At 42.0% G+C, this 26,816-nt stretch overlaps 1 protein-coding gene across 1 annotated transcript in view; it reads right to left on the bottom strand.

Annotated features, from left to right (window-relative positions):
- The window catches only part of tnrc6c2 (trinucleotide repeat containing adaptor 6C2), a 174,871-nt gene that overhangs the window by 113,188 nt on the left and 34,867 nt on the right, over positions 1–26,816 (bottom strand). The window contains exon 4 of the mRNA XM_088075563.1: positions 13,271–13,336. The gene's annotated coding sequence lies outside the window, so the exon portion shown is untranslated. The remainder of the gene's footprint in view (positions 1–13,270; positions 13,337–26,816) is intronic.

The following is a 26,816-nucleotide window of genomic DNA, read 5'->3' on the forward strand; positions in this document are numbered from 1 at the left end:
GTTTATTTGTAAGCAGCATTTCACTGCTGAAGTTAGTTGAGATGGAGCTGTTTTGTATTGATGACAACTGAGGCTGGAGGCATTAGGTTTCAGTTCACACAGCTGACAATTTTTGTGAATGCAATATCTCAAGAACACTTTACGGGAATTTCTTCGGCACAAATGTCCACTTGGACTTAACAATGAACTGATTTGATTTTGGAAGTGAAAGGTTAAGGTCACTGTGACCTTGCATACATCTCATTCTTGTCATCACAGTATCTCAGGAACACTTGGAAGGAATTTCTTCATATTTGGCACAAATATCCACTTGGACTCAACTCAGGAATTAGGTTTTGGTAGTCAAAATTTTAGGTTCAAAGGTCACTGTGATCTTGCATCTGTCTAATTCCTGTGATATCTCAGGAACACTGTGAGGGAGTTTTGTAGAATTTGGCGCAAGCTTCCACTACAATAAACTGATTTGATTTCTGAATTTGATGGTCAAAGGTCAGTGTGACCTCACAAAATACATTTTGGCCAGTTCAGAATTCATACTCTAATAACAAAAAAATCCCACAAATGTCTAATAGACCTGTGGGAAAAACTTTTCTGGCCATTATTAACGTCAACTCAGAAAAAGAAGGGGAGACATTTGGTGTGGTACTGAATTGGTGACACTCATCTTGGGAAACCAACTTGAAACTGTGCTGATTGTACAGATCTTCTGTGTTGTGGGGGGGAAGTGTGAATCATCCATGTTTTTGAAAATGTAGCTTCTTTGCAGAAACATACAAATTGAAGCATTATCTACTGCCATGGCTACATACAAGTCCAGACAGCCATGGATGTAAACTGCAATTGCAACTTGACTGGATGGCAGAGGAATACAACTGCGAGGTGGTAACTTCAACCACAATCATTCCATTTAGTACTTTAATAGGTTGAGAAAATATCAGAAAATAGTGCGAAAAGCCCATCACACTAACCAGAGTCTAGAGTGAGATCTTTGCAATGCCCTTTTTGCCCAACCAATAAAGTAAACTTCAAAATTATTTAACAGCAGAAAGCAGCAGATTATCGCAACTGAGAAGATGGACTAAAGAAAAGTTTGACATTTTGCTGAAAAACTAGTTAATCAGTCCTCACAATATTGCTTTACCAATGAATCAATTCATATTTTTACTCTATTTATACTGTTGGGCCATTTATTATATAACATTTTCTATCTTCTAAACTCTTTGCATGCTTTGTATGAAAACATTTTAATTTGCTGTAACTAAAACTATCAGATAAATATAGCACAATGAAAACAAGAGTTGTACTTCCGAATCAGATTTAACTGGATACTAAACAAGAAAAAGGAGGATCGCAAATGTACAATGACATTTTTTGTCGACACTAGATATCAACAAAAGCCAGAGACTGTATCCTATTAACTTGCTGTTAGCTGTAAATTCACCACTTCTTCCCCTTATGTAGTGCTTTCTTTCCACCTCTGTGCCGCTGCCTCAATATCCACAGCTGCAAAGAGTACCATCAGAGCAGTCACTCTTCAGCAAAATCTGGGGACCCAAAGAAGTACACTGTAAAAAAAAAAGTATACTCAACTTGAAGCAATTTCAGTCAAGTGAGGGTCTGACTGATGATTTGAGCCTGACTTTTAGGGGGAAATAAAATAGTTCCTGAGTAGAAATGGAAAGTAGCATGGAGGAAAACACTTGAATGAAGTAAAGTGCCTAAGATGTGTACTTAAGAATAGTTATAGAGGTATCTGCTTCTACAGAAAGGTAAAGAGAAAGTGTTTGTTTGCATCTCTGGAATCCTTGGCTAAACCAAGCATGTAATTTGCTCTGTAGCCACCATTAGTACATTTGTCTCTCTCTCTCTGTGTGCATGCGTGATTATGTGATAATGCATAGTCTCTGTCTGCAAGTGTCCACATGTACAATATGTGTGTGTGGAGCTTTGTCTAGCAGCATCAGCGGCGACTGCGGCAGCGGCAGATGCTAATCTGTGCTGAGAGTCATTATCTGTGTTTCCTGGGCCATTAGACTAATGCTAAGGGATAACACAGGGAAGTAGATGAGACCTGACGCTAACAGGGGCTAATCATCGGGACCACCTCTCACTGTGAGTTCCACGATGACACTAAATATCCCTCAGAGGCAGGCACCTCAGGCACTGGCAATCAGATAATTACAGCAGCCTGGAGCGTTTTATTAATAAAATTTCAATAAATTGTCTCAAATATTTGAACGAGCTGAGGTGTGTGTGATTTGATTTGACACTTGAACGGCCACAGAAGTGCTAACATCCCTTTTGTCACTATTATCAATTATTAATATGCTCAAATACTGATAATTTCATTGTAGAGTAGTTTTTCTGATCCAATATGCAGCCTGAGTGAGCATGCAGTTTTATTAGATTTGGGGGAAAAAAATCTTCAGGAAACTAAAAATTGGCAAGTAAGTGATGCACAAAAGCCTGCTGAAAGAGATACAGGTGGATTTCTTACAGCTCCCCTCAGCCCCAAATTTCCCCTAGCAACAACCATCTCAGAATATTCCCGGTGTGTAGCGTTGGAGCTTTTTTCTTTGCCAGGCACTGGCACAGCATGGCAGCTCTAATCTGCATATCACCTGATCTGACCAATGAATCGCTTCCCATTTAATCATTCCATTTGACCTAGCAACTAAGCGCACCCGGCGAGCTCTCCGACTGGCAAACAGTGAAACAGAATACATCGGCAGGACCTCGAAAAAATCAAATGTCGAAGAAAGAGCTAACGAGGCAGGTTTCTGAGCCCTTTTATTTTTTACTTTTTAATGAGCCGCTACCCGACGAGGGTGACCCCGCTGCTTCACATTGCACCGGTGGCTATTGAACGCACCCCCACGGATTCATCAAGGCCACAACTCAATATTAAACAGTCACAGGTACGTATTTACCCGGGGTTAATTCACCGTCTTTCCCCCATGAGAAATAAACTAGATTGCATAGTAAAATAAAATAAAAAAAAAAAAAACAGAGTGAAAAGGAGGGGTGGATGTGTATCAGGTAATTTACAAGTGATACAAAGAGTGTTTGTGTGCCATCTCCTGCCTCAAACACAAATCTAAAAAAGTGGAGAAAACACAGCGTCCCTGTCTTCTGTCGTCCCTGTGTAGCCGAGCCCTGGTTGCATTTCAAAGTCGACCTAGCTGACTGAGGCCCGGCCACAAAGAAGGCGAAGGGAGGGCTGCATACGTTTGAAGACAGGCTGAAGGAATATACACAAATGCATACATGCAGACACATACACACACATCACTACTGCAGGAAGCTGTGGTGGGCTCCGGCGCAGGACCCTGGCTACAAAGAGACCCCACTGAGGCTGAGCAGACAAACAGAGGTGGCCCTGGGCTGAGCGAGATGATTGAACCGACCGACCGAAGAGGGAGAGAAACTTCAAACAACCTCAAGGATGAAAAGATAAAGGGAAAAGGAAGGATGAGGAGGACGAGCGGGAGGCCACAGCTCCTGTTTAGCATACGAGCCCCTTCATTAGACCTTGCAGGACAGACTTATAGAAGAGGAACGAGGTTAGGAGAGGAGGAAAGTAAAGAGGAAAGGAGAGGAGAGGTAGGAGGGAGGAGTGGGGGGGCCCCTATTAGCGAGGTCCGTCACCTTTTGGCCTGCCTGGATCTCCTCATCTCCATAATAGGCTGACCCCCTGTGTTTCAGGCTCATTAGAAAGGCAGACAGCAGGGCCGGGCAGACACACGCCTGTCACCTCTCTGCTCCCACCGGAGACCTCGATGAGACGCAAATAAAAGAAAGATGAATGGAGAGATGGTCAGAGAGAAAGAGTGAAACGGGATGGAAAGGTTGGGCCCCAGGTTTGATCAGGAGAAGAGAAGGAAACGAGAAAGAGCTGAACTGCCTCTTTGGTGTAAGGATGGAAAGGAGAGAAGGAGCAGAAAGAGGTGGTTGTGTGAAAATGAATCTGCCTGGAAACAGTAATATGATAGGAGTAGGGAGCGTGCAGGACAAATAGTGTGCTGTGATTTGTTGTTGTGAGCCGAGCACACAGTTTCAGTCAAGTTGAGCATCTCTAAACAGTAAACGAAGAATCACTCACGCATCTGTTAACTGCACACAAGGGCACAGTCTGCCTTTCTAAATCCATGGTTTGCCACCCATAGTTTCCAGTTCTACTTTGATTTGCACAATCTCTGTAAACAGCTTCGTCTTATCGTCTGCCAATATCCAAAAAAGAGATCTAAGTCAATCAAAATTTTGATATACTCATCATCCTCTATCACTGTGCTCTCACAGAAATTAAGCTCTACCAGTAAATGTTGCCATATGCAACTTGTTTGGAAAAATACAGTAATTTCATTTCTTTTCATGTTTTTTTTAGATTAAAAATGTGATAAATGGGCCCTCATTCACTAACCGTAAGAAAGAAGAAGAAAGAAATTCAGTAACACCTTCTGTGACAGTCATGTCTAAAATGCATTATAAGCTCATGCATAAGACATTATAATGTCTTTATAAAGCTTTTTAAAACGGTTCATAAATGTTTACAATTATGCAAAACAACTTATGAAAAGGTATAAAAAAAAAGTATTTTAAGTGGTGGACGTAATCTGTCATAAGAAAGAAATCTGATTACACAGCACATTGAAACTACCAGAACTTTAGCCAATTATAAAGACATAGAGAACTTCTATAACATATCACAGACTGTAAATTCTACATTTGTGAAAAGTTCTATAAACATTTTTAATACGCTATAGCATGACTTTGTAAGTGACAGCACTGTATTAAGTTATCACCAATTGAATGATGCAATACCCCAGAGAATTTATAAGCAGTATTTGCTGGTGTGAAGTAAAGGGTAAAACAAAAAACCTTCATAATGACAGATAATGGAACCATCAAACCAAACACAGTGGCTAATGGTACAGTGCTGGAGTAGTGTTGGGCAATCTCTCTGGACATGTGTGAATGTGCCACCGAGAGTGAAGCGGGCTGCTATTGTAAGCAAGGTGTAAGGTCTTAGCTCAGCCAGCCTTCACTGGTAAATTAAAAACATAATAACACTTTGTAGGAACCAAAATTGATGAAATCCCAGTTTAAAGGATAGTTTACATTTTTTGAAGTGGGGTTGTATTAGGCACACACTACACTAGTCAGTGTATCTGTGCCTATGGTAGATGGTTCGCTGCAAACCACTTTTTGGAGAAGCAAGTACCGACATGGAAGCTAAGCAATGCACTGCAGTGGACTGGAGCAGAAGCAAAACTTAGACTATTTTAGCCACACACACACACACACACACATACACACACACACACACACACACACACACACACACACATACAAATCTGTACCAGTTTAAGTGTACACCACGTATTCAAAATATTTTTACCACTTTAACCTATTGGGAACCATTTGATTCAATAGTGATTAATCACATCATTTATAGGCCTATTTATTTGTAGCCCTGTTTGTGTCAATATTTTTTGGCCTCAGATGTCAAATCAAACTTTCTTTTTGTTTTTACTTCATTAGTTGTGCACCCTTTTCGGGATACAACATTCACTGGAGGAGTAACAACATCTCGTGCCCCCTTTTTTAAGTTATATAAACTACTGATGCTACTAAATATGACAGCTCATTTGGTGTTTACTCCCTGCAGAAGTTTTACACTTCAAAACTAAAAAAGTTTTCTTTTTTTTTCTTTTTTTTTTTTTTTAATGTTTGGAGATAGGCACGCTCCACTATCCTCTTTAGACTTTCATTTGGACATTCTTAACTTAAGTTTTTCAACTTTTCTTTTTATTTTCTGTGAGCACACAGCCCTAAACGAAGGCCCTTCTATAGAGACTGGCTGAGTGTTTACCTATGCTAAATAGGATCTACTGGCACATGCTCTCAGTTTACAAGGACCAGGGGATTCATCAGAAGAACAGAAATCTGCGTTTTAAGTAAGCGTCATTAAACTGATGCAGACTTTTCTTTGGACCTTTCTCAAGAACAAATTTAAGAAAAAAAAGGAAGATATTGGTAGTGATATCCAATATTTTTATTCACAGTTAATATCCTCCTTGAGGGATGTTAGAATGTTAGACCATACTCTGTGGTAAAGCTGCAAATTTTAGGATCAGGTCTCTATCAGAAAAAGAAAATGTAATTTTCTTGACATTTGACATTTCAGTTTTTTTGGATATACTGCCATTATTATGAAAAGCACAATAACCAATTTCAGCATGTTAATTTACTGGATAATATATGTGTATAAATGCATCACCCTCTGGACCTCTGACCTCACTGTGTCCTTGCCCTCAGCTGGACAATTGGAAGATTGTGGAACTATGAATAAGAGATGTTCCTAACGGCTTCAGCTCAAAATCATAAACAATCCTGAGTTAAAACTTAACTTATTCAACTTTTAGATCTGGATGAACTAGATCAGCTGATGTGCCTGTCTTAACGGCTGTTTAACTTGTTAAAATGAAAAGAAAATAACTCTGACATTCGAACAGCAGGAGGGAAACAAACATCACTGAGTTCATTCCTGTCACAAAATTGTTCCGCTCTGTTCAAATCCCCTCTCTGTCACTGCTCATAAAAACAAACAAGCTTGTAAAGAAGCGTGACGCTGAACACAAGCAGAAGCGGTTGACTGACAGGACGCCTGTCCAGTCCTGAATGCTGGCGGTTTGTTTGGGGTCTTCCCATGGGAGCCCTTGTTTTATCACACACTCTCCTTGCTATTGATTAACCCAGCATCCCTACGCCAGGCTCCCGTCAGACCAGACCCAGAGTTCAAGGAAGCAAGGTCAAGGGTGAAGAGGTCAGTGATCTCATATGGCCTTTTGGCTATTGGATGGTGATCAGTTACCTCACAGCTGATTGACCGGTGGGTTAAGTCGATGCTGTGTCTCGCCCGCAGGGAAATCATGGCTGATGAAATCATGACTGCTCCAGAAGGAGGAAAATTAAAGATGATTGATCCTACAAGAGCTATATTAGGAATATGATAAAAACGTTCCAAATACTTGAAATGAAAAATGGAGCAGACATTTCCTCTATTCGTTTAAAAATATATTCAGTAACCTTTCCTTCTCCTAACTGATCAATCCTCTGCTGCTTCCTCCCTGTCTGACGAGGAGCGTGACCTCACCTTAGATCTCTCAGTCCCTCATCCCTCCATTCATTTGTAAGCCTCTGGCTTTCACTCGCTCCCTTTATTTTTTTTTTATGTGTGCATCATTTAAACTCCTGCCCATCTCTCTGCTTCACATACAGCCCACTCTCATCACTGTCTCCTCCTGCCTCTCCTGTCACTCTCTGTTAATGCCTGTCATTTAATCCCAAACCCAGCCCGCTCTGTGTGTGCATTTGGTTGCCACACAAACACACAAAAGCAGGCCATCCCAAACAAAACATCTGCCTATAAAGAGCATTGATCAGCTTTTAAAGGTACGATGTTTGGGTTTTTGAGGGTGTGTGTACGGTAGACTTATCCTGACACATCATGACTTGTTATAGAAAGCCACCAGAGAAGGCATCATTGGAAGCTGTTTGGAAAAGGGCAGGCACTTTCAAAAAATACTGATCTGATGAACCCGCTAGATGGAGATGAGCGAAAACATCTTCTCTATTGAGAAAAGCATTAAGTGCCATTCTCTGCTTTTCTTTCAGTGAAGAAATATCCTCCAGTTGTTTCATAATTTATGCTTTTTCAGTATCCACAATAACGGTTTTAGGAGCGTTATTTTGAATTAACAGTTGCCCTCATGTCATCACATACCGAAACCACAATCATAGCTCCTTGCAGAAGAATGATTGGTCCGAATCACTGGTGGTGCGGACACAGAAGCATTATGCTGGCCTTACACCAAACAACATTTGGAGATATTTCACTTATGCAAACAAAATTCCAATGTCAGAATAAAATCCTCAGTTGGTGTGTGCTCCTGTGATCTTGATCATTTGGTGTAAGGTGTCCACAAAACTCAATCAAAGGTTGTTGTTTTCTTTTTCATTATTTTGGGGGGCCTTTATTTGATAGGACAGTCATAGGAGGAGAAAAAGAATTTGACATGTAGCAGAGCCACAGGCTGGAATTGATCTTTGGATTGGTCTTTTTCGCGTTGTGACGTTCAGACAAAATCACACGTTTAATATTTTCATAAAATTATAGTCTTGGCTCATGGTAATACTGCGGCTGAGTGATGTGAACACTGTCAGCAGCCAAAAAGGGCACTCTCTCCAGCAGCAACAAGCAGAAAACTGGGTAAAGGGGGCTCCAGGGAGGCACAAGAACAGAAACAAGTCTCGATTCTCTTGTACTGTGGAAAAGAGGGAGGATCTGGTGGAGATGTGGAGAGACCAAGAGTTGGTGCTTGATTCTGTGTATCTGTTTCATCAACCAGCACTTATTTTTGTGAGAAATTTGGATTTCTGAATTGGTTCACCTCTCGTTTCAACAATCTCCTCTCAGAGCTGATCAGATACATGGATAAGAGGATTAGGTTCTGTAGAGGTGAGTGAAAGCAAACTTTTGGACCCAGTGCAACAAACAGATAAGTTTCACTTTCACTGCGCCTGGCATTCTGCTGCTCCGTCAGTGTCCAGAGTACACTCTGCAATCTGAGAGTGTGGTGCAATGAATGAACGGAATACATATTCCAAAAGCTCTCCTATCGGACAGTCCAGCTCAAAAATATAAAATCAAAACGTGGCAGCCAATGTTTTTAGCATGACAAGCAACTACAAATAAACAAATGTGTGGGAGGCCTGGCCTGAGGTATTCACTTGAAAATTTCAATTTTACATTACTACATACTTGTACTTCACTCAATTTCTGAACCAAATATTGTACTTTTTACTCTAATGAATTATTTATTTAGTTTAGTTTCTTATCAAAAGGGTTTTACACACACACACACACGCACAGTCACGCGTTTATAAAATATAATGCAGAGTTATAGAATAAACTACAGTGTATAAAACTATTAAAAGTATCTCAACCCTTAACCAACCACACTATTCAAGTATTTATCCAAAGCATTTGGTGAGTTAATACAATAATCATACTATGGCATATTAATGACAGTGTCAGTAATCACAGAGGACATTCTGCAGAAAGTTATGAACTACGCATTTTTCTGTCGTTCTTAAATGCAAACACATACTGACAGGAACCTCGTGCAACACTCCTACAGCAAAATATACTGCTACCAAATACATTATAGCTCTCAGGATAGCCAAACTGGCAATCATTAGCTACACACACTAACTCAAATAAAACACATTCTCTCTCTCTCTCTCTCTCACACACACACACTCACACACACACACACACACACACACACACACACACACACACACACACGCACACACACACGCACACACACACGCACACACACCCTCCTCAGCCATGCACACAGAACTAATTGAGCGGATTTCAGGTTTCCCTTCCTCACAATTGATACACTGGAGATCCCTAAACAAATTTATACAGCTTTTACACAAAGCTCTCCCTGGTGTCCCCTCATCTCTCTGTCTCTCTCCTCCCATGTCTCTGTCTCTTTCTCTGTCAGTTAAAACCCCCCAGCTCTTGGGGAGCTTGGCCATTTACACTTGCTGGCCTCACATGTCACAGAGCCATCTATGGTGATGGAGAGAGGTAGGAAGGAAACGGAGAGTAAAAGAGACGTATGATTATATGCGTGTCTCCCTCTATGAACCCCCCCCCAACAAATCAGTCTGTTGTTTGCCTTAATTTGCCCTGCCGACCGCGACCGCAAGCTCATAGTTTATTTTGATGAATTGAAAGGGGAAGCCCCACTAATAAATCAGGGCCTGTGATGAAGAAAAGCCTTAAATAGGATATTAAGATTTATATCAGAGACTCTGGTCGTACGCTGACAAGTACACAATTGCTCCCTCTTCTCGCCGTCTTTCTTTCTCTCAAACGCACTCATTCTATCTCCCTTTCCTGCTCTCTCTCTCAAGTCAAATTGTCCTTGCCTTTTTCATGGCACCGACAGGACGATTTCTTATCAGGGCTCAGGAAGGTGGGAGCGAGGCGAGAAAAAAAATGAGAAGTAAAAGAGGAAAAGGTGGTGGTGAGGAGGGGGGTGGGGGGGTGTAGAGAAAAGGGAGCAGGAGAGCAGAGGGGGTTCTCTGCCGCAGCCTTTGTGTTATTGGCTCAGTGGCCGAGCGTGAATGCAACACACAGAGCTTCATTACTGGAGCGAGGGGCCTATCCGTGTGACAGGATGCAGGATGGGGAGGGAAGTGTGTGCACGCGTGTGTGTTCTGCATTTGTAGCGAGATGCAAGATTGAATTTGTGTGCCTGTGTGCCTGCTCTTGGGAGTATGTGCATAAGTGTGTGTTTGCATGTATGTGTGCCTCTCCCTTAGATCTGCAACGTGAGCACACACTCTCCCAGTGACTTATTTACTCCAGAGGCGAGGCTCTAACCCCAGGTACAGAGCCCTGCACAGAATAATTGCTTTTTTTTCTCATCCCCCTGCATCACGTCGTCTCTTTTGTTCCTAACCGCTCACATGCAAGAAGTGACATCTATTTGTGAGTGTGTGTCCACATGCATATGAATAAATAAGATTGTCTGCCCGGGAGTATGTGCATGAATATGAGACCTGCAGTGTGTTAAAAGTAATATTTAACATCTAACGCCACAAATTAGATTATAACGGTGATACTCAAACTACAGCCCATGGGCCCAATCTGGCCCTTGATAGGGTGCCAGATGTCTCCCCAACCATTTTCTAATTCACAATAAAAATAAAGCAGTTCACACAAGGTGTTGTTTCTTTTGTTTGTTTTTTTTTTGTTTTTTACTTTCAGTATACATTAGGTTCCAGAGTGCATAAAACAGCTTAAAAAGAGCTTGTTTATAAAAAAGTGCTAGTAGAGGATCCATTGCCCTAACATAGGTGCTTGCTAAACCCCTAATGTCCTAAAATCCTAGAAATGTTCTGAAATCCAATAAATATCATAAAATCCAAGAAACTTGCTGAAATCCTAGAAATATGCCAAACATGCTTAAATCTTATAAATGTCCTAAACATGCTAAAATCCCAGAAATGTCCTAAAATCCTAGAAATATCCAAAAATCCCAGAAACGTCCTAAAATCTTAGAAAGATCCTTATATCTTGGGGCGGCCTCTAGCTCACCTGCTAGAGTGTGCCACCCCATTTGCCGAGGCCTTTACAGCAGAACGGGTCCAATTCCAGCCTGTGGCCCTTCGCTCCGTGTCATACCCCCTTCTTAATTCTGTCATTCTACAGCTGTCCTATCAATAAAGGGAAAAATCCCCAAAAAATCATCAGCTTCTTCTTCATCTCAAAAAAAAAGATCCTTGAGTCCTAGAAACATCCAAAAAACCGAGAAACTTCCTCAAATCCAAGAAACATCCTTAACTCTAAGAAACATCCTAAAATCTTAGAAATATCCTAAAATCCCAGAAATGTCCTAAAATCCCAGAAAAACTCCTAGAAACATGTATGGGGCTGCTGCGACTGAACCCTGGCCTCTTGTCATTTTCTGCAAAAGGGGCCCCCGAGCAAAGCAAGTTGAGCATCTCTGGATTAGAGGATAATAATATTAATTGAATCTTGAGCAAATACATGTGACGGCTTTAGCCTAGCTTAGCACAAAGAGTGGGAGCAGAGGGGAACAGCTAGCCTCCCCTGCAGACCTCTGCACTGAATAAACACGTGATTAAACTGATGTGAATCTCATCTAACTCTCAGTGAGGCGTAATAAGCTAATTTGCCAAAATGTTGGAATATTCCTTCAAACTGCATCTGTGTTTTCAAATATGCTTGCATCCCCCTTTGAAAACGATGCAGCTATGCAAATCAGCAACCACAACTGTGAGTAATTACCAGTTCAGCGTCCGACCATCATTTCATTCACTTTCAGAGAAAACGGCTCCAGTATCTGGTCTATTAGACTGTTGAGTAATGCTTTTAACTCCGTTCCCATAATTAAACCCAGTGTACAATTGAACACTCAAAGGCGGGTTACTTGCGTTGCGTAATGATTGCAATTAAGGGTCGCACACAAAGCCGGGGCTGCTTTCGGAGTCGCCGCGCGTGACGCTGGCAATTAATTGAAAATGCAAATACACAAGCTGATGAATGAGAAGAGTGCTGGGTCTACACTGCGTGAAAAGACTATCCGCCACACTTCAGAAGGCTGGGGGGGGGCTGAGAGAGAGGAGGATGCGCCTTGTATTCCTTCAGAGAGGAAATCAAACCAATTGGATGTGAAGCATAGCCGAGCCGCTGGGGAGAGCGTGCTGTTTGCTGAGACAGTGTGATACTGCAGACTCCAGGCACAGACACAATAAGACGCTGATTAGGCAACAACAGGGTTGTGGAAAAAATGCTCTTTGAGTTTACATTTGCAAAAAGAGAAGCTCATATATTCTATTTATATAAGCATCAGTATAAGCCTCCAGTTTTGCCAGTTTATCAGCCAGACACAGCCTCGCTGTGATCAGTCACGCCGAAGCCACTGCCAAACTGCTACCAAATATTGCTCTCAGTCTGCAAAGTACTTGGATATCTGAAAAGTACCAGACAAATAAAAATAGTCAGACGGGCGCAGGCAGACAGACACATGGACACACGGGCTGAGCCACTGTGTGCGGTTGTCTTGACAACAGAACAAGAGCAGCACCCCCGGACTCGGAGTGTGGATGGAGAACGAGACGGGGTGAATGGAAAAAAGCGCTGTGTAAACCCCATTAAAATCCATCCAGCCCACGCAAAAATCAGCTTCAACCTTTGTATAGTATCCACCTCTTTTTTTTTTTTTCCTGCAGCCGAGGATACACAGGCAATGTGAAGCCATAGAGATGGAGACGGGCTATTTTGCCTCCAAACTGTTCATCCAGCCCATTATGTTATCTACAGTGATTTCACCCCAGCTGCCTTTTTGCTGAATGCTAAATGAGCTATGAGCAATGCACCAAAAAGTTGCCCATTATCCTTCATTGCTGTAATATCCTGCCCAGACTGCCAACACGAACCTTGACATGAGTCTGAACTGCAGTCCAAAAAAAGAATCCAGTATCACTATGAGTAACTCTTCTGTGGTTACTTACTCATCTTGTTGTGCAGCAAACAGACTGTTAATATCAATGCCGTGTTTGTGTGTCCAATCGAACATGTCTAGACGTATTCTTCCCGACGAATGGTACACCAGCAATGTGACAGTAATGGTGAGCTGTCTGTATCCGTGCCACTTACCAGTGCTCCCCATCAGCTGCTGCATGTTAACTCTTGTGGGCCCTGGCATAGTACAGCTGGAACAGCCTGGCGGAGAGAGGTGGAATAAAAGAATCAGGATGGATGGAATTAGAAATGCTTGAAATATAATGGTGAACATACTAGAGATCAGAGATGACTACCAGTGACTATTTATTGATTTATTTATTCATTTATTTATTTATTTTTTGTTCATTGGTCAGTATGAGACAGAGGTTGGCCAAGCCATTGTATATCTCAAGTAAGGGGTCGTATCAACCAGAGCGTTTTTTCACCCATATTTTTTTAATTCGTATTTCGTGGTTTTTTTTTAATTCTTTTTTTGTTCTATGAGTAACTAGAGTTGAAACATGTTCCACTTTATGTAAAATGCTACTCTCCTCACTCTCACTTTTACCCAGCCGTCCAATCACAGTGGAGTGAATCACAAAGACCAACCATCATATCTTCCATGTACAAGTGCTGAACAACAACATCAACAACAACAACAACAACAACAAAGGAGAAACATGTTGGTATATTGTATATACTGTATATTAACATACATGAACCAACATATACCAGCAGATCCATCCCTATGTGCTTCAGCCTTCTCTACATTAAGAGTAGGTGCTGACCTTGCATCGGCATTTTCATTTCTGTGAATAATCCGTATCATAGCAACCAGATACAACCATAACATCTTAGCTGAAAAAACACTGTCACCTACAAACACCACCTCATGTTTTCAGCTGGAAAAAAATGCTTTAGTGGACCGGGAGCCAAAGTCCCAAGTCGTGGAACTCAAGTCCCAAGTTCAAACAACGCCAAAGTCTTATAACACATTAAATTTAGAAAAATGACAAATGCTTGTCAATTTTTTATTTTTATTTTTGTCAAGAAAGTTTTTGTTGGAGGTTATGGCTGCAATTTTTGACCTGCACATTTTGCATAAGGCAATTTCTTTCTTGTTGGCCACTGTATAGATTTTGTACAAAAAACACATGATGTCTTTGGTGGAATTTTTTCCAATTGGCACTCACTAACACAGCACTGTTACATCAAAGGCTTGTGTCATTGGTGTTTAAGTCCAAGTCCAAGTTCCTACCTCTGGTATGAAGATTTAGCTACTGCTGCTACTGTTGTCAACATTTTGCTAATTTTGACAACAGAATCAGTCAGATGCAACCAGCTTTTCCTCCAGGTTTCTGCAACCTCAACACTGACTCTTAAGTGATTGTCCTGTTATCATGGGAGATTTCGAAGCCTCAAAACATTCTATTTCTCTTGTTTGTGTTCTTGATTTCTTGGATAAAAACATTTGTTTTCCATCAAAAACTTGTTAACCAGCCAAATGTCTGGTGATTTTAATTTAATCATCCTTTTTGTGCACTCAGGTGGTGGGTCTGTGGTGACCGGCAGTGACCAGCTGGCTAAATCTGGCAAAGACAAAAGGATAAGCAGCTGGTGACTAGACTCTTGTTTAACTAAGTGAAAGCAGAATGCCACTGACTAAAACTACTCAACTACACTAGCACCACTGAGCATAAGGTGTTGAATCAGATATCAGCAATCAGGGGAACGCTCCTTTTGAAGTGAGTTGGACTTTCTGTGGAAGCCGGATGTATATTTCCCAATGGCAGACTCCATGGTGTGCTCTGTCTGTTTCATTTTTGATCTGATGGCAGTATATTATTGAATATTTGTGGAAAAACTATCAAATAAAATTCAATAAAAACATAATTTCCCTTAAAAATCCAATTTTGGTCAAAACCCAACCACAGACAAACACTTTTGAGAGATGGTCTCTCTCTACTCAGCCAGCACAGCATGGCTGGGCCTGGCACAGGCAGCCAGACCACCTGGCTGATGCCAACTGTGATGTATGGCACTGCCTTGGCAGGGGCCCCCAGCACAGTGGCATCGGGAGGGTACCACCAGTCTGACGCACAAAAGGCACTTGACTCCATCACACTCCATCAACCTCTTTATCCTCCTCCTCCGTGCAGAGGGGATGGACCCTGTCGTATGCTGTGCAGCACACACACAAATGCACACATACACAGGTGCGTGTCTGCGTGCGTGCCTGGTGACAGATGGGGGATGAAGTTGTCAGACCCACGCTTGGCGGTGCTGTAGGCCCTTGTCGGCTGGCTGCTGCTCCTTAACGTGTTAATTAGCCTACTTGTTCCTCCTGTTTGGTAATTACAGTCAGCCTGGGCCAGGACGCTCATCAAGGGCCACTGATCACGAGACAGCGGAGCAGGCAGGGTAAGCACAGGGACATATGGCTGAGGTGGTGTGTGGTGCATGAATGTGATGCATAACTACTAAATTAACAAAGCAGAAATCCAAGATAAGACAAAACTCGATGAGCATGTTTTGCATTCTTCATCACTTGTTTTAGTCTCTCACATTCCAGCCTGATGTCACTCCCAGGGCCCCAAAATAAGCTGCCTCAGCAGTGTCATGGGCAGCCTTTAGCATCTGTATGAGACGCACAGGGCATTCAAATAACTCCAATGTAAACCCATTCAGGTCAGTATTAGACATTTAGATCAATGGAGGTTGTGTAAAGAGCATGAAAGTCTGTTTATGATGGGTGGGACTGGGGGTGGATGGGCCCAACAAGCACAGGACTTTGACCCAGGAGACTGGTGTAGTTGTCTCGTGTGACACTAAAAGTCAACTTGAGTTGCTTTGTCACAAGTTGTCAATCATTTATTAGTTACATTAATCAATACTAGTGTCAACCACAACCTTTTCCTTAACAGAACCAAGTAGTTTTGTTGCCTAAATCTAACTACCGACCCCTTTTTGGTGACCTGAACTGACTCACACGATTTCGCTCCAACCTCTTCAGCATCAAAATACAACACAAAAGGCTGCCCCTAGCTTAATTTCAATAATGCCAGGGGATGATATGACAAGTAAGGATGAGATCGTGATGCACAGTCACACACATTCACACTTTGAAGCTGCTCACTACAACCAAACTATGATCTGTTTGTGTCTGAGCACCTCCATTAGAGCAGTTGGAGGTTTAGAGTTTTGCTCAAGGGCTCCTCACTGGTGGTAGTGAAGGAGGGGCAAGCAATGCCCTTTTTACTTACTCCACCAAAATTTATAATACAAGTCCTGGGATCAAACTGGTGACATGCTTAAATGTATTTTCCCTGCATTTAAAGAAAGACACTGGCTTCCAGCATGACCGAGTGCATAAATTCATGTCAGTGTTACATAATCATTGAATGGTAAAACACAGACTAACTTGAAGAAAGTCTGCACTGCATTTAACCACCACAGTAACAAAACTAAGTCAAAAAGATTGATGGTTTCAAGAGTGCACTGCTGATATATTTCAAATGGGAATGAAAGGAAACCAGGTTATGGAATGCTGGGATGGTACGATAAGCTGAGATGTGAAGTATAAGGGCTCATTTATGCTCAACATTAGACACAGATGGAGCCATCTGTCCATACTCTGCATTCGTTTCATCTATATTCAAACAGATATGGACGAAACGAAGCAGTACCACAAGAAATCATTAGGGAAAGTGTAGTTCGAGCAAGACAAGACCATAAGAGATGACGAAAAACATGGGAAACGGAACAAACTGGTGAAATAGTAAAAACAATTGTCCTTTCACATGTCGTGATGTCTTCACTGGCCTCATAAACAACCACTGTCTACAATGATGCCTCTATTAAAAGATACATTATTACAACTTCCTCCACTGTTGCCATGTTTGTTGTTGTTGAAAACTTTTGACTTTGCCATGTCATGAAGTGGTTGTATCTATGCCAACAAAACAGACGCGTGCAAATGTGTGGGCAGTGACGTTTAAAACGTATTTGTTTTTGTACATAAAGAGAGTGTAAATGAACCTTAAGAGATCTGTAGTAAATGGACTACGATGGACTGAGACGGTCCTTAAAGAAAACAGCATTGTGAAAGTAAATTGGCAGAGGGCAGAATGTTAGAAAAAAAAGCAAAAGAAGCATATAAACATACAAAACTGTCAATTATACTTACAGTTACAACACTGAAAGTCGTTGGTAGAATACGTGTATAAGAAGCATGAAAAAAGAACTTTTGATTAAAGCATCACTAGAATAAAGAGGAATCCAGCACTGAAAGAGAAAACATAAAAGGCTTAAGTTGTTTTTCACTGTGACTGTTTACCTTGAAGAAGGCAGACGAGTATAAATGAGGTGACAGAGTGAAAAGATAGAGATAATTTATGTAGAAAAACATGAGCAATAGGAGAAGGTAAATAAAATGAACATGCTGAGCGAGAAAGCAGGCGAGAATGGATAAAACATGTTTTTTTTAAGCACCTTGAGTGGACCTCAGATAAGTGCTCGGAGAGTCCGAGTGGTGGTGGTGGTGATGGGACGTCTCCATCTTTGCCGTTATCTCTCCCCCACCTCCCTTCAGGAAGCAGCTAGTTCATTTGCCTATGAGTGTCTGACAGAGGCGATTAAGAGCAGTTTGTTTTATAGACGTGGGCTAATTGAGTTGGCTAGATTGCCGTCACTCGGCTCGCTCTCTCTATATTGAAGATTACATATTTCCTTTTCATATCTTGGCGCTGCAGACGCCCGACCCATCTATCTCCATTCCTCCTTTCTTCCATTCCCCCCTCTGCCACCATGTAAAGTGAGAAGGGGCTTTGGTCCTACGTCTAATTAGTGCTCCTCTCCATCACTCTCCCTCTGCCTTGTTCACTACTATATCCTCACCCCAGAGACCTTGCTTCGCCTCTCCTCTCCTCTGTCTCTGACCCCTCCTTCTCATTATCTCCTCTTCTTCCTCCTCGTCTTCCTCTTTGCACCACTCCATCTTTCACCCTCTCCATCTCTCTGTCATTATTCGCCCACCCCCTGCCTGTGTCCCTCTCTTCCCTCTCTACCTCCACCCCCACCTCCTCCTCCCTTGCTCCCCTTCTCAATGAGTTAATTAGGCTCATCTCTGGCACCCTCTTGCCAAATCCTGTGCCCACAGGGCCAGCCGCAGCTCTCCTCTGATGATTGGGGGGGCTCTATTTTTAGAAGACAACAGAAAGAGGAGAAGCAGAGAGAGGGAGAGAGACAGCTGAAGGTCATTTGGTACTTTCACTTTGAGCATATCTCTACCAGACTGTGTGAAAGTGAAAGACAGAGTGGGAGAGCGAGGTGGAAAGTGAAGCTAAAGCCTTACATGAAGATTCAAGAATTTAAAGGGAATTCTGAATATACACAAAAAAGAATTTTCTGAGAGTTTGTGTGAATGTAAAAAATAAGAGAAACTACTTCAGATACCCCTTGCTATGGTAGATGCCACATAATGAAGCAACAGCCCATTGTGTGTCACTGTAAATTCAACTCTCTAATGAGCCAAGCCCTACAAGAGCTCTGTATGCACACTGTGACACGGCCCTGACACCATGGCTCATTTTAAGGTGAGCCACACAGACTAAAAATCCACATCTTTATGTGAAGTGCTTTGTTAAATTGCCTGAGAAACCAAATGGAGCTCTATTGCCATAGTTACTATGAATATGGGCAAAAAAAAAAGGAGCATTTCAGTGGGTGCGGTGTGCTGAAAACCCAATCTCCAGAAATACAATGTTTGCATTGTACATCTCTGCAAACCATTAATACATTACATTTACAGGTAATTATGTAGCAGAAATGTTGAAACTAAGTTTCATAAATACTTAACTTAATTAGGGGTAAGGTTTAGGCACAAAAACTACTTGGTTATGATAAGGAACAGATAATGCTTTGGCTTAAAATACCCCGTTTGAAGGGCACAACAGCAACAATATCTTGCCACTATCTGTGCTAAAAATATCAGAAAGCAGCCCAGTTTGGTACCTAAAAATCTGTAAGAAAAAAACATAAAATAAAAAAACCTATAAGTTGCTATAAAACATCAATGTTTGGGAGGAAAAAAGCTGTTGGATACACAACAAGTGGTTGCTACAAAGAATCTTTTGGGGGCTATAAATTTGAGCTAGGGGTCACTACAAACCCACTGCATTTGATTGCTACAAAACACCCACGTCTGATGGCTGAAAAGCTGCTAAACAACCAGCCATGGGTCACTACAAAGTAAATGTTTGGGAGCTAAAAAGCTGCTGCCAAAACACCCCAAATGTGGTGCCTATAAAGCCACCGGAAAAAATGACAGGCTGCAACAAAACACCTACATGTGGTGCCTAAAAAGCAGCTTGAAACACAGCCATAAGTTGCTACAAACCACCCACGTTTGGGGGCAAAAAGCCACTGGAAAAACAGCCACAGGTCGCGACAATATACCCATGTTTGGGGGCTGTAAAGATTGCTGGAAAAACAGCCATAAGTCGCTCATTAAGAACCACATTTGGTACATTTGGTAAACACCAGATAACAACCAGATAACATGCAAATGTAATATATTTGTGGTTTGCAGAAAAGTACAATGCCAACCTTTTCTTTTGCCCATTAGGCTGTGGCTTAAGCAGATCTTTTTTTTTTTTGGTTAATCACCTTGACCATGTTGGAAATTCACAACAAGGACAAATCCCAATCCTAAAACTTCTTTTTTTTTTAATTATTCCATTTTAATGCTCCACACTGGCAATCTCCCACAATTCAATCCTGCATGGACAGAATGAGACATCTCATACAAAGGCTACAGAGTCTGTTGGTATGAAGGGTCTTGCCCTTCTGCAAGGGAAAGAAATTCCCCATCTGCAAAACACTGTGGAAAGAGAAAATGAAGACGTATGTGGGATGATAAAAAAAGTGTATACCATGTATTACTGCAATATAGCTCTGCCAGCTGTTGAGCAAACAGCATGGGCTTGTACTGTAATGCTGTTTTTGTAGTGAAGTCTCTTGGTACAGATTATAGCTGCTTGCATGTGCAATCCACTGGAATATATTCAGAGAGTATATTTTGTCTACCTTGAATGGATACTGATTAAGCAGGTTTTGCTGATCCAACATAAAATCTGGCAGAAGACCTGCTCTGTTTTATTTGAGTCCAGCATAATTTTCATTTCAGGAAATAACTGAATGCCTGAACTGACTTGTTATGAGATGACGACAGCACACCACAGGGATGTCCCCTACTTTGTCACACAGTGTCAAGCTGACTGAAGTTACATTGCCTCACCACTCTGCTGATGCACCAACCGTCTACTATATGTTAACAAACAGGACCTCGAGGCACTCACGACAAATATAGACGCCAGGAACAGCAGAGACGGTATGAGTAAAACCACCAGGAGTCCATTTACCCCTCTCCCTCTAATAAACAAAGCAATCACTGACAGTCAGAGACACAATTATGAGGTAATTACACAAAATAACAGATTTTCCCTCTCCACCTTCCACGGTTGTTTCACGTGGGTACCCCCGCAGATTACAACAACTCCCATCAACCCCTCCTCTCCGGTGCGACTGTTAACCCCCTCGCTAAACGCACACACGCTCACATGTACTTACACAACGTGTATACACGCAGATACACAAGCACAAAAACGCACACAGATTTATGCAAAAGGTTATTCATGCGAGCGTGCGTTCACTCAAACATAGAGTCATCCCCCTCCCTCCCTGAGCTCGTCTTAATTAGCAGCCAAGTCGTCTCATGGCAACACACTCGTCAATCTCCCTCTATGTAGCCTTGTACTAATTAACCGATTTAAATGGGAGTGCGTAGCGGAGTGACACGGGGCGCAGGTTCTAGTCTCTGAGCTGCCCCCCACCCCCCGCTCCTCAAAACCCTTCCCTATCAAACCCATTTCTATCTCACACTTCCTAACTTTCTTTCTATTAAATCCTTCACTCCAGATCTCCCTTGCTCTTCACTCTGACCCCTCCAACACAACCGCTGACTTTTTTGATTACAGTTATCGACCCAGGCAGCCTCCTCGCCCTGCCAACTGGCAAGCCACTGTGCCACCGTGCCCACATGGCTCATTGGCATGGCCACCGCCGCTCATTTCGCAACATGGTCATTATCATGGGCAGCTCCACGGGGAGGGATTACACTAAATATGTAAATGAGAGCAATGCTGAAAGTGTCATAGAGCAAAAGAAGGAAAGTCTCACAGTCAGAGAGAGCTGTGTCCTGATGTCAAAGCATCTGATGTTGGTGAAAGTGCAAAATGACAATTTGAAGAGTCTGGGGAACATCTTCACAACCAAACTGAGCCAACAGCTACAGTATAATGGGTAACTGCAAAAATGAAATCTCATTTCCATAAAATGAAATGTAAAAGAATCTTTCTGAGTGACATTTTTTTGTTTCATAGACAGTCCTGCCTCCAGCAATTTCAGCCCAGGCAATTTCTTTGTTTTTGCAGAATATGAATGAGTCCCTTTCAGCTGTGTGTATTTTGAGGAAATTATGTAAAAATCAAAACTTTGCCTGTCTCACTCACCAGCCAAATTTGATCAGATTGATCCTACATACTTGAAAAACTACAATTACTGCCTTGCAGTTGTATGCCTCTGTGAACCAGTCAAGTTGCACTTACAGTTGCATCTCTGTGAAAACATGGATGCCTCACACACATCTTCCCAAAGGCAGCACAGAAGATCTACAATCAGCACAGTTTCAAGATTAGTGTCACCAATTCAAAATCCAAATGTCTTCTCTTCTGTTCCTGAGATATGATGTTAAATAATGGCCAGAAAAGTGTTTTTGCAGAACATTATGATGTCACAGTAAAATTGACCTTTGACCCTTGGGATACAAAATGTCATCACTTCATACTTTTATCCTATTAAGCATGTCTGTGAAATGTTGTCATAATTAGTGTGTGAACTGTTGAGTTTTGGCCTAAAAAACATTTTGAGCGGTCACAGTGACTTTGACCACCAAATTCTAATCAGTTCATTGCTGTGTCCAAGTGAACATTTGTGCCAAATTTAAAGAAATCCCCTCAAGGCATCCTTGCAATATCATGTTCACAAGAATGAGACAAACGAGGTCACAGTGACCTTGACCTTTTACCACCAAATTCTAATCACTTCATCAATGAGTCCAAATGAACGTTCTTGCCAAATTTAAAGGAATTCCCTTCTGGTGTTCTTAATTCATTCATGAGAATGAGATGGACGAGGTCATAGTGACCTTGACCTTTGACCTATGAACACTAGATTCTAATCAGATAATGGTTGAGTCCAATTGAATGTTTGTGCCAAATTTTAGAAGAAATTTACTAAAGGAGTTTTTGAGATATTATGCTGACAAATATGAGACTGAGGCAAGGTCGATCCATCGTAAGTCCCAGTGGACAGTTGTGCCAAATTTGACAAAAAAATCCCTCAAGGCATTCTTTAGATATACGTAGCTTTCACAAGAGTGGGACGGAGGTATGGACAACCCAAAAATATAGTGCCTCTGGCCACGGCTATCACCCACAAGGAGGCATAAAAACAGTCTTCATGAAGAGAAAGGCACAATTGAGATATAATGCTACAATCAGACAGACTTACACTGCAAAAATGGCCTGTCAAATTTAAGGCCAAACACCCTAGATTTAAGCATACTTGCACTTAAAAGAAGCAAATTTGGCTGCCAGTGCAGTAAGCAAATTTTGCTTGTTAAGATGTCTTAAAACCAGTAAAACTGTGTGACTCTCATTATAGCCCATAAAATCTTGAAATAAGATCAAAACACTAATTTCAAGCAATTTATTTAAGCCTAGTTGGACATACTAGTGCTTAAAATAAGGTTTCTATAGACCTGAAGTGGATGTTTCCAGACTTGTCTCCTGTATCTAGTTAAAAATAACTCAGAAAAAGACAAAGATGCTTAACAAGACCAGGCAAGTGATATTTACTTGAATTAAGTCAAATGATCTTTCCTAGTCAGCACTAGATAATACATTTATACTTAAAACAAGACTAACTAGATTTTTTTAATCTAAATATAAGATTATTACACTTGGTTAGATCAGCAGTTTTTGCAGTGTAGGAGCATTTAAAGGATAAATGACATCCAATTAATGCAAGATTTGAATGTAGATTCCTCCCAGTTCTCTGTTTCAGTATGTAAGGCATCATGGGAGGTCCTGGGCTGGAGCAGGAGTCTAGCTGCTGGCTCTTGCAAGCTGCCCTGAGGGCCTCTCTCTCTCTCTTTCTCCTACTGCTCAATTACAGCTGGGGAATGATAAAGCACCTCATATAGTAGCCAGGCTACAGAGCTGCGGGCACCATGTCGGGCCCTCATCAATATTTCAGCTCTCTTCCTTTATACTGTATTTACCCTTATCTGTACAATGATAGGCCACATCACACCTCCAACCTCCCTTCCCTTGGGCGGTGTGTCGTGTCAGGAAACGAGCTTTTACACCTGAATGAGAGCAACAGCACAACAGCACAAATGGGGCTTCACTGTGTGTGTTTATGCGTTTAATGTGTTTAGGAGGAGTTACATCGTCTCAAACTGGGACTGAATTTGGTGACAGGTTTCAGTATGTCCAATAAGTGAGGATACAGTCCATCTCTGGGGACTCTGCTGCAGAGCCACAAGATGGACCCTCAGGTTGTTTGTCTCTGGATTTCATCACTTTGGCTTGTTTTACAAACTCCTCTCACTTTTCTCCTTCTGGTTCTGATTTGTTCTTATTGTTCTTCTTCTCCCAGTTAAAGGATAAGGGCATTTTATTAGATCTTAGGTCTAATTTTCATAGTTCAGGCCACCACTCTTGTCGGTGATGATAACATTGTACTGTTCAAATTAATTGCTGAGATCTGGACATTAAAAAGGTGGAAAAAACATGAGCAGTCAGATGGTCAGATTTTATACAGACAACCACATTAGCCATTATTTGGAAGAAAAATGATGGCGAACATGAAAATGATTACCCAATCTGTTTAGCTATCAAGCTATCGTACTCCTTGTATTTGTGTTTTTGTAAGCAAAGAGGAATTATTACTATCAACATTACATGTATTCTCGCTTTCACTTTCACCTCAAACTCATGTAGTGTATTGTCTGGCTAAACAATTGGATAATTGGTTTGGTCACAACCTATCTGATCATCTGATTGCTCAGCATTGTCACTATCAGTAATTAGCAACTGATTTCGGTGAGTGCAATGATATCAAACCTGATAGATTGAAAAAAAAGGGTAGTTATATGCACATCACATAAGTACCAGGCTATGAAAAAATAACTTTCATGAGGAAAAAGGTTACGCCTGCACATTTACTCAATCCCACACAAGTTTAATGAAGACGATGTTTTCATCCTACTTGGATCTTCGTCATGTCAAAAGACAAACAAAAAAAACATTGTTATGAGAAAAGCTGCTCTGTTACTAAAAGTACTGCTAAACCATACACAACCTCCAACCCTAACCCAACCAGGATCTGGTAAGGTTAGGGTTAAACTGACCATAAACTGACCATAATAAAACTTGAGACCTGTACATGTAAATGGTTGGGTCTTGAGTTCAATGGTCCTGGGTAGACCCAAGAAGACCTCTGCTCAAAATGTTATTAAAGAGAATGCAAGGTAAAAAGAGCTAGAAAGCCACAGATAAAGAAGACAAAACAGAAAAATACAGGGATGATGAAATCCAATCATAGAGCAGCAGTGAGGGTCTATATGAGGATAAGCTGAAGGGATGCTGTAAGGCCATTTTTCTCACAGCGATCCAATAATATCAGAACGACCCCCCCAACACACACACGCACTCTCTTTTACACACCATGTACCCCCCTTCTGACACCCCCTGGCTCTCCATCATGGCTCGCAGTGCCCGTTTTTCACAGCAGGTAGCTAATTCCGCTTTTATCCCCGAGTAATATTGGCCTTATCGCTCGCGCCACTGCATCCATGCCGAGACTCAGTGAGCCACTGGGTGGGGGGGGCAGTGGTGGTGGTGGTGTAGGAGGGGAGTAGAAGCGAGGCGAAGCAGGTGCTGGTGGAATGTCAGCTTGGTGGAACTGATTGCGGCCAAAGAGCTGTTGCTGTGTTACACACACAAACACAAACACAAACACACACACACACACACACACACACACACACACACACACACAAGTCAGGGTGAGAGAGAAACAAACTCCCCCAGGTCTTGCTCACTCAAGTCCCTTCTTAGGCCACCAATATTGCCACTGATATTGCCTCGATTTTATATCCTTCAAGATTCACACACAAACACACACGCACACCTCTGAAGACTCTGCAGTCCCCCGAATGCAGCCACTGCTATCACTTGCCATCCAGCCATATCAAGGCACCCACAACCTCTGCTCCTGCCACTAGGCAAGTCTCACAGACACACACACATGCACACAGACACACAAACACAAGGGAGGGGCAGGGAAAAACCATTTCACATTTCGCCCACCCCTTCTCCCTCTATGACTATTTTCACTTTTCCCGTCCACATTTTCTCATTCCACTCCTCAATTACAAGTGAGACCTGGGGCTCCCCTTGTGCCCCCTCCCTCTCCCAACCCACACTCCTCACCCCCACCCAGAGGACAGGGTCCCTCTCTCTCTCTCTCTCCCAGTAAACAAGGTGCAGATGTCAGGGAATGCAGGCGCCTGGTAATGTGCTCCGCAGCTATACCGCACCATTCATCACCATGTTAAGGTCTCTGGTTGTCACTTAGCCTTGCAAACAATTGCAAACACACACACACACACACACACACACACACACACACACACACAGCGAGGCTGACACACAACGCTGCGGAGACTTTTGCGGCATTGAAAGCTAAATGGCACTAATAGGTTGATTCTGCACACACAATGAATTCAAATTGCCTGCTGTGCTCCACATCGTGCTTAACACACTGCACTTGAGCATTCCCATCAAACTGGAGGCATTTCCCCTGATGCCTATCTGTGCTGTGTTAATGAAGATATATGGGGCAGGTACAATGATGACATTTTCATGGGCAGCAGACAGCTTCCATCTGTCCCCAAGGCATCAGTTCATGCATTCGCGCCACGGCTGTCTTGCTCGTTGATTTGGCAAGTCCATAGTTTTCGGACACCACGACAAACAGGTAGTGAAGAGTTTAGGGAAATGAGCTCTGCATGCTGTCAAATGGAAAACTCTAGTGCAAGTTGTGACAAGATGATTGTGACAAGATGATTTTATGTTATTGTTTTCCGGCACTAAAAGATGACATGGCCCTGACACATGGCATAACTAAACTCCCTAAAATAATATGTTAACTGAGAATTCAGTTTATTTCAGCGTGGGTCTTATTTTTGTAGTTTTGGTCATTGTGTTAGAGGAACATTGTACTCACCAAAGTACATGCTGACATCTGGGACCACGGTTAGACCACATTACATCAACAAAGTCATACTGGATTGTAAACAATTTTAACCACATTTAACCACATCTCTCCTGTGGGTATGTGTGCACTCTCAGCAAAAATGTATGTACACGCACAAGCATCTGTGTCTGAGCTGCCATTGCTCTCCGACAGTGTAGTCGGTACTGAGGAGTCCAATCTATAGTAATAAAAAGATCACTGTAGAAGAAGAAAAATGGCAAAGCCACGTGTGATTGTTTTTTGTTTTCTTTTT

Source organism: Plectropomus leopardus, chromosome 3 (assembly GCF_026936395.1).
Source record: "Plectropomus leopardus strain MGB_pleo_1.0 chromosome 3, ASM2693639v1, whole genome shotgun sequence".
Classification (NCBI taxonomy): domain Eukaryota; kingdom Metazoa; phylum Chordata; class Actinopteri; order Perciformes; family Serranidae; genus Plectropomus; species Plectropomus leopardus.